We start from the raw sequence: 9173 nt of genomic DNA, 5'->3' as shown, positions 1-9173 counted from the left end.
AAGAGGAAATGCCAGTACACTAGGGGGATGTCAAAGACTATGGGAACCAAACGGGGGTGAAGAAGAAGACGGAAGTGGTTGGCCATACGATGTTGATCTTTGACGCCACAAAGTGCGAAAAACTGCAAGCTGGTGAACCGAAGGAAATATTATGCAAAGGGAAGTGCTATTTAGATCAATGGACATAAACTTTGTGGTTGATACAATTGAGTATTTTTATTAATTCAAGAAGGTGAAGGAGAATCAGAACAAGTAAGCAATAATTGACGTTTGAATTTTATGCCTGAGAAATTATAGTGATTAAACGACTAGAATGATGAGCCTTAACGTTTTTTTATTACATTGTTAGTACGGTTGCCCGGTTGGAGAATATGACGATTGGAGACTCCGATTTTTGGAGGCGGCTCCTTGCGTTGGTGTCAAACTTTAATTAAAATTTGTGTATTGCAGCACATTCATTTGTAGCTGTATCTCCAGCAGAAGCATGCCAATGAGGCTCGGAGGGTAGGAAAGATGTTGATCACTAGCACAATCGACTCGTTTCTAGTAAAGTATCCAACAAAATTTCTGCTAATATTGTTAAGTTTTGAAATTGTGATGTTGAGTGTGTTTTCGAATACTTGATGCGTTGTACATGTTTTTTGGTTTATTTTACACTTGTGGACAATCCTACTGTGAGCGCTACTATAATGCGAAGACAACTCAAAGAGAAACTAGAGCCCGTAATCGATGCACCGAAAAATCTTTACTGGTGCTATTAAAGACGGTGAAGGGGCAAGGGAGCCATTTTGTACATCATGATTGATCGATGTGGAGAGGATCTACATGCCCCTCAACCTTGCTCACCATTGAGTTGTTGAGATTAATCTTACAAGTGGGAGAATAATTGTGTATGACTCAATGACACCTAAAACCCACATACATCATGTTGGAAAAATTAGGTCTAATTGCTATATTAAATTACATAGAAAATCAAGAAATAATTCATGCAATTATATATCCAAGTAATGCATGCACATGAGTAACTAGTGTTAAATGAGCATCATAATGGATTAGAAAAGCCAGGAAATACGGTCGAGGCAAGTGTTAGACACTTTGTCCTTAAGACAAGTTTACGTCCTACTACGGTGCTTATGATTGATCGGCGCTTGTCTCCCAAGATACAACGACCCCGTCCTTGTAATAGTAACACTCCAAATCAAAAGGCTCTATGAACCACTATTTTGTTGAAAACTCTCATATGGACTCAATGAAAGTCTCTAATATTTAGTGCACTATATGTATGATTAAAAGTTTTAATGACTATAGGGTGCTTCCCTATTTATAGAATTTGAGATACCTCTTTGGAAAACGTGTGACTATTCATGAAAGGTCAAAAGTTGCAACTCTTCATTTGAATAGATACATCTTTCTACCAAAAGGCGTCACTTCTAATTTCCATTCAATTAATAAATTTAATATAATAGCAAGCGGCCCTTTACCACAGTGGTGAGGTGTTTAGCCCTTGTATGATGGCGTGGGTTCGAATCCCATCGATAGCTAATCCAACATCTAATCTAACAAAATTTATTGTTTGACCAAAAAAAAAAAATTTAATATAATAATAATATTAAATTTTCCGACAATTCCCCACATGAATGGAAATTGACTCAACACTATGCAAATGACAATGCAAACACTAGAGAGAGAATTTAGTAGGAAAAGTATCGCATCAGGATAGGTAGCTTTTGGCTTTGAACCTTCCGTAGCGAATTACAATTGGATTTACTTGGCTAATTAGTGAACGTGATGTCTTAAACTGCTCAGCCGTTTGTGTAAACCAAGACAATAGTAATCACACAATACTCTTCCAGACAACCCGTGGTTGCTCGGTTGTGTTCATTTTGGCCCAGAACAATTCTTGGCTTCTCATGAGTGCTTTTAAAGAATTAAGCCCTTCAGAAAATTCTCATAGGAATGGCCCCGTTCCTCACTCAAGATAGGTGACTTCCCACTAAGAGTATCCTGCAATACCCCATTTGTTATTTCCGAGTATAAGAATCATTAAAAGCGAAGATTATCCTAAACACGCTGTAGATAGCACTGTTTCATCATAGGACATGCATAGGAGATTATCTTCGCAGGACTCCCATTGAATCATCCACAATTCGGTTGTCCCTTTGAACCTAGATCTTGGGATCTCCAGTCAACTAGGTTGGGTTGCCATTATGGCGATTCTTAAGATGTAGGCTATTAACCCATTCCCCTCGATGATACAACTTACTCTCTAGTCAAACCTTTTATTATTTGGATCCATTAGGTTGACGACTATCTCTTATGATGCACAATTCCATTTATGAAATTATATTTCATTCAAGAGTAGTTGTTTTCCAACGTAATTTCCCCAAATATTTTGAACTTGATAAGTAATTTGTTAACACTTGAGTAACTCCCCCACATTTAAGGTATTTATAAGGTCTCCAACCTTGCCATACCTTAATTACTTATTACAAGAGATGCCATTTTAATTGTCTCATTCAATTAGCAAATTATATTTCCATTCTTCTTAAGTAAATCTCATATCTCACAAATAGATAAGCTACCCCCACAATTCTTTGCTGATTGTGGTTAATTTACCGTCATTATATTCAATCGATCATGTTTTTTACTTTTGGAAGTAAGAAACAACTAAGTTAGACCTTATATATCTATCTTCTTAGGCCTTCGTGCCTCACTACCCATTATGGGAAAAACACTTCTGGCAATTGTTGCCTTTAGCCTCTAAACTTAGCGAGATTTAATAGTTAGGACTTCACTCTTTTAACTAAAGACAACCACAACTTTCTTTGCAACATATGTGCACTATCAATATGATTAGTTTATAGTGCAATAGCAATGTTGATAGTGCAAATACCTTAATTGATAGTGTAATAGCAATGACGACATGGTACAATAATCATTTCTCATCCCAAATATATATATATATATATATATATATATATATATGTATGTATGTATGCATGTATGTATGTATGTTTGTGTCTCACGTTACATACTATTGTAATGCATGATATCTCAAGACATGTAATATTAGTATATACCATATATACGATATCTCGAGCCTTCAGTCTTTCTGTATCAACGCACATCGGCACATAACCATGCGTAAACTTTCCAAGTGAAACGAAACATCCTTTCATGAAAAGGTATTTCACTTTTTCTCAGATTTTCTTATCACCTCTACATCATATGCCAAGAGGCAAGAGATATCCTTTTAATATATCAAATGCAACCAACTCATGTTCCTTCATAATACTCGCACATATATCCATACCAGTTAAAAGTCACGGCTTCATTCAAATCTAGCACTAACACTCACAAGGCATTTCATTATAATCCAACAATATTTCCTAAATTGGGCACAACCAAACATCGAATTGCTCTGCATTTGTCCATGAATATATATGGAAAAAATCACATTCAGGCTATCGTCAGTCTTAACTAATTGGTCGGAACAGAGACCATGTAATAGATTTCCAATTGAAACTTATCATGATTTACACCCCAACCTTATTTCTCTTCAAATAGAGTTGTAACTTCAGATAGTAGAATCTGAAAGAAAACCTATTTCAAAACTACCATATATCATTATTTTATTACAGTGGTGGAAGTCATGATGCATTTCGAACGCTTAGCAAAGAGGGCAACACTTTCTCTTCATTCATTTGTTGGATTTGATAAAAGGATGACATTTCCAGAGATGAGGCAGACAGGAAAACACACCAAGCACATAAAAGACTCATGCATGTGTTTATGCAGTAAAGAGATTCTCTCATTCTCAGGTCTTCATGTACCAGTTCCGTATAATACTCATGACCCCAATTGTGTCATTTGGTCAAATGATGTAAACCTTACTAGGGTTACATTAGTTTCAAATGACACTTTCAAACTTCAGTTGGTCAACCGTAACCAACTAAGCTAATTCTCCACGTAACCAACCAATTTAATTAGACAGAACTTAAATGCAAAGCATATATTTAAAAGGGTTCAAGCAGTCGAAGGGTCAAAGTGTCAAATATGATAAAGCATGATATATCCAAAGCATCCAACTTTAAACCAGGATTTGATATACATTGAGTCATGCTTTGTAATAAACATGCAAACCACAACCCTATACTAATCATGCATTTGCTCTCATATAATCATATTATTCATATTTTCAATGACACATGAATAGACTTACCAAAAAGACAAAAACATGTAATCGAACACCACATTTTCTGTCCGTGATTTTCTCACAAGCAAACTTTATTTGATCCACCTTCCATAGCAACGAAACCTAAACTTATCTTAAGATTGGTGGAAAAATTAGGTCTAATTGCTATATTAAATTACATAAAAAATCAAGAAATAATTCATACAATTATATATCAAAGCAATGCATGCACATAAGTAACCAGTGTTAAACGAGCATGACATAATGGATTAGAAAAACCTGGAAATACGGTCGAGGCAAGTGTTAGACACTTTGTCCTTAAAACAAGTTTATGCCCCACTACAGTGCTCATGGTTGATCGGCGCTTGTCTCCCAAGATACAACAACCACGTCCTTGTAATAGTAACACTCCAGATCAAAAGGCTCCACGAACCACGATCTCTCATATGGACTCAATGAGAGTCTTTAATATTTAGTGCACTATATGTATGAATATGTATGATTAAAAGTTGTTTAATGACTATAGGGGGCTTCTCTATTTATAGAAATTGAGATACCTTTTTAGAAAGCATGTGACTATTCATAAAGAGTCAAAAGTTGCAACTCTTCATTTGAATAGATACATCTTTCAACCAAAAGGCATCACTTCTAATTTCCATTCAATTAATAAATTTAATATAATAGCAAGTGACCCTTTACCATAGTGGTGAGGTGTTTAGCCCTTGTATGACAGCATAGGTTCGAATCCTGTCGGTGACTAATCTAACAAAATCTATCGTTTGACAAATTTTTTTTTAACATAATAATAATATTAAATTTTCGAACACATCAAGCGACTGCGAAATTGGCTCTCGTCACTTATGTGATGCCTAATGTCCTCTGAAGCTTGTCCGGGGAGGTCAACAATGGACTTTGACCCATCATGGTATGTCCACGGTCCCCACAGCAAAACAACGGGTGAGTCCAAATTTTATTGAATTGTTAGTAAGTTTAGATAAATGATTGAATTGTCTTAGAATTGCTTCTAAAACTTGTTGAATTGTTGTATGGCATATGGAGATTGTGATATTTTCACTTTAAAAGTGAATGGGTTCTTGTTTGCTAGCCTTCCCTTGGATATAATTGCGTTCGGCAACGTCCCTGCATTCTGACTCAGTATGGCACTTGACATGTTGCATTGGCTTCACAATGTATAGTGAATGGTGGATGAATGAGAATTTTGGTTTGGCAAGTGTTTAGTGTAGAATGACCGCTGAAGAACAATGGTAGTCAATAAACAAATATTGTATTGTTGATAGGTGGTGTTGGACAAATTTGTCATTTGTTGAGACACAAATTTGTCATTTGTTGAGACAGCTTCTAGTTTGTCAGGATGAATTTAATTTGTTGGCCAATTGGTTCATTGTGGATCTTTTTAACTTAGTTCTCCATATTTTTACTTGTTGTGGATGAATTTAATGTGTTTGGCTACTCTTTCAGAGCATTTATCAAATATAGCCAAATATTATCCCCTAATTTCAAAAATGTCAATTTTTATTAAAAAAAAAACTTTCATCCAAAATATCACTTATATTGACACAAATGCCCTTAAGTTTTAAACCTAATAAATTAAGAAATCAAAACCCTATTGCATGAAGAGTTCTCATGGCTAAACCTAAAAATGGTGCTTTCTCTTATACCAGTCTTTCGGCTACTAGTAACCGAATAAGTGCTAGTAGTTGACAGGGAAGATGGAACAATACATCAAGCAGTGGTAAAGATAACCAGGAATAGATGAAGAATGGCAATATACTATTTTCATATAGCAGCAAGAGAACTACCAGAGTGAACAAATAAAAATGAATTAACCTTTACTTGTCTCAAATTTAAAGGATTTTACAACCCATATAAACAATAAAATGATAGAAAGAAAATTTTATTCATTAATTGTAAATTTAAAAAGGCTCTACAAAGGAGGATGAAGTTGAACGGGATTCCTACAAGTTTGCTTATAATGGCCATTTGAACCACATTTTGAACACTTTCGAGTTGATTTTTATGCTTCACGTGATGGGATCCTCTTTTCTTTGCGCTTGCAATATCTTCTTCATGTAATTAGTGGTAGGACAATTCTTTCATGCACATCATCAGTTACTATCCAATCGGTCTGATCACCAACTAGCCATATATGTTCTGCATATGCAATGACCAAAGAATTTGTAGTATAATAATGAGAACACATAGGATAACCTTAAATTTGTTGGTGTCTACATGTAGCACAAGCATGTGAGCAAGGTAGTTGGTCAAGATCAAATTGTCGGCTTGTGCAACTCTTTTCTTCTAAATTCACAACTTCAATACGAGATCCATTGTATATATGAAATGAGTAAGAATGTGCCAAAATTAAATAGACAAATTAAAATAAATTCTAGTTAAGTGAATGAAGTAAAATACCTGCAATGGAATCCTCGCTTGTTATTTTCTCGAGAATACTCATAAAGCCACTTCTAGAGAATACTCATTCTTAATTACTCAAAAAATCGTGTTATAGCTAGTTTTCGAGCATCTTTACTGATTGCATTATGACATTCAACAATATTTGTTGTCATGATGTTGTACCGCTTTCCATCAAAGTACGCATGAGTCCACATTTCATATCCAGCTGAATTAACATAATCAACCACTTTAGAGTTGACTTTATATATTTCTATCATGAGATGATGAAATTCAAGACCTCTGTATGCCTTAGTAGCTGTAAAATATAGTTTGTGTGCTCTCATGCTTAAAATTGTGCCTAATCTTTTGACTTATATGAAATATGCATGCATCATGATGGGCATTGGGAAAAACAGTTGAGGGAGCCTTCCGAATGCTTTCATGTCTATCAAAAACGAACCAAGTCATCAATTTCCCCAATTGCTCCCCGTAATTTTTTCAAAAACCAATTACATCATTTTCTGAATCTCCAACCCCAAATACTAAAGGGTGTATTTGTTTATTATTGTCCATGCATGTGGCAACAAACAGAGTGCCAAGATATTTATCCTTTAAAAACGTCCTGTCAACTGCTATTACCGGCCTAATAGCACTTCAAAAACCTCTTATGCAAGGTCAAAGTGACATGAAACAATACAAAAAAGTGATTATTCTCATCCGATTCAATATGTGTTATTGTACCATTTTGGCTTTTAACATAGAAAAATAAGATGGAAGTAACGCATGACATTCCTTTGGTGATCCCCTAACCAACTCCATTGCATGTTCTCTAGCATTCCAAGCCTTCACATAACTTATACTCACACCCATGTCTTTTTGCATATCTTCTATGATGTCACGTGGTCTATGTACTCGTGATACACCCTCCTACTTAGACTTTATGCATTGACCAATAAAAGAACCACTTACCTGTTGATGATGGCGATTGTCACATCCCGGCCCGGGCGGGACCACCGTAGCACGATATTGTCTGCTTTGGGCCCCGACCACGCCCTCATGGTTTTGTTTTTGGGAACTCACGAGCAACTTCCCAGTGGGTCACCCATCATGGGAGTGCTCTAGCCCCCTTCTCGCTTAACTTCGGAGTTCCGATAGAACCCAAAGCCAGTGAACTCCCAAAAGGCCTCGTGCTAGGTAGGGATGGGAATATACATTTAAGGATCACTCCCCTGGGCGATGTGGGATGTGACAATCCATCCCCCTTAGGGGCTCGACGTCCTCGTCGGCACACACGCGACCAGGGTTAGGCTCTGATACCAAATTGTCACATCCCAGCCTGGGCGGGACCACCGTAGCACTATATTGTCTGCTTTGGGCCCCAACCACGCCCTCACGGTTTTGTTTTTGGGAACTCACGAGCAACTTCCCAGTGGGTCACCCATCATGGAAGTGCTCTAGCCCCCTTCTTGCTTAACTTCAGAGTTCCGATAGAACCCGAAGCCAGTGAGCTCCCAAAAGGCCTCGTGCTAGGTAGGGATGGGAATATACATTTAAGGATCACTCCCCTGGGCGATGTGGGATGTCACAGCGATTGATAACGTCTAATGAGCATGAGTTTATAGTAACGTATTTCCTAACCTTGAAATATGATGATTGCTGTAATTTAGAAGCACATAGTTTCCACTTGCATTCATCACCGACACAACCAACTTCAAACCTTTTTTTGCTTAATCTTTTCACTTTGAATTCATAATTGTACTTCATAGCATCAATACCCAACATTTTTTTTTAAATCCTCCTTAGTCTTGTACAATTAACGCATAACTATATCCGTATCTAAATTACACAGGTCCGCCATGTCTGTTTCATGTACAATATGTTTATTCTTGTGAACATCTGATCAGTTAGAACTAGGTTCATTAGATTGCACATTACTAAACATTTTCCTGAAATATAAGCAAAATAGTAAGCAAAGAAGAAAGTGACATACACATTGAAAAAATTAATTTAATACTGCCCACATTATTGTACAATTATTTGACGGTTTGCAAACTGACACACCCCGACCAAGAAAGTCCACTTGGACCCTGAATCGAGCTGTGCTGGCCGACACCTGGAAGGTGACGAAGCCATAAAATGTGATAGTGTACAAAAAGTGAATAAATTTGAATCTCAAAGTGTCTAAGTACCAGAGTGCGCTACGAGTGGGAGCGAACCCATTTCACACGCGATGTCAGAGCATAAGTAAGGTACAGTAGTATGGGTAAGAATCATACCTTCAAAAATATCCATCAATACTAAGATTCGCCACAGATTCTTGTCGATACAAACTCAGCAGCTAAAACCTGGAGGGCACCAAACAGAAGGTGTGAGTAAGCAATAAAACCAAGCTTCCCAAAGTTATTACCTCTCTAAAAGTAATGCCCCTAAATGTAAAACCCGTATCGTTTTCCATAAGACAGTACAACATATATACATATATCCAAACCATACTCAGAAATGACCAAAACCACGGTTTGCCATTAACTCCACCATACATTAATAAGTAGGCCAAATGAACTAA

At 36.7% G+C, this 9173-nt stretch overlaps 1 pseudogene; it reads right to left on the bottom strand.

The window, feature by feature from the left end:
- Positions 1-6281: 6281 nt before the first annotated feature.
- On the bottom strand, positions 6282-8392 carry LOC148690173 (uncharacterized; annotated as a pseudogene).
- Positions 8393-9173: the final 781 nt, after the last annotated feature.

Source organism: Pyrus communis, chromosome 16, assembly GCF_041283825.1.
Source record: "Pyrus communis isolate YQ-2024b chromosome 16, ASM4128382v1, whole genome shotgun sequence".
In the NCBI taxonomy this organism is placed as follows: Eukaryota; Viridiplantae; Streptophyta; class Magnoliopsida; order Rosales; family Rosaceae; genus Pyrus; species Pyrus communis.
The sequence above is the reverse complement of the archived record's forward strand: the minus strand, read 5'-3'. Positions and strand labels throughout refer to the sequence as shown.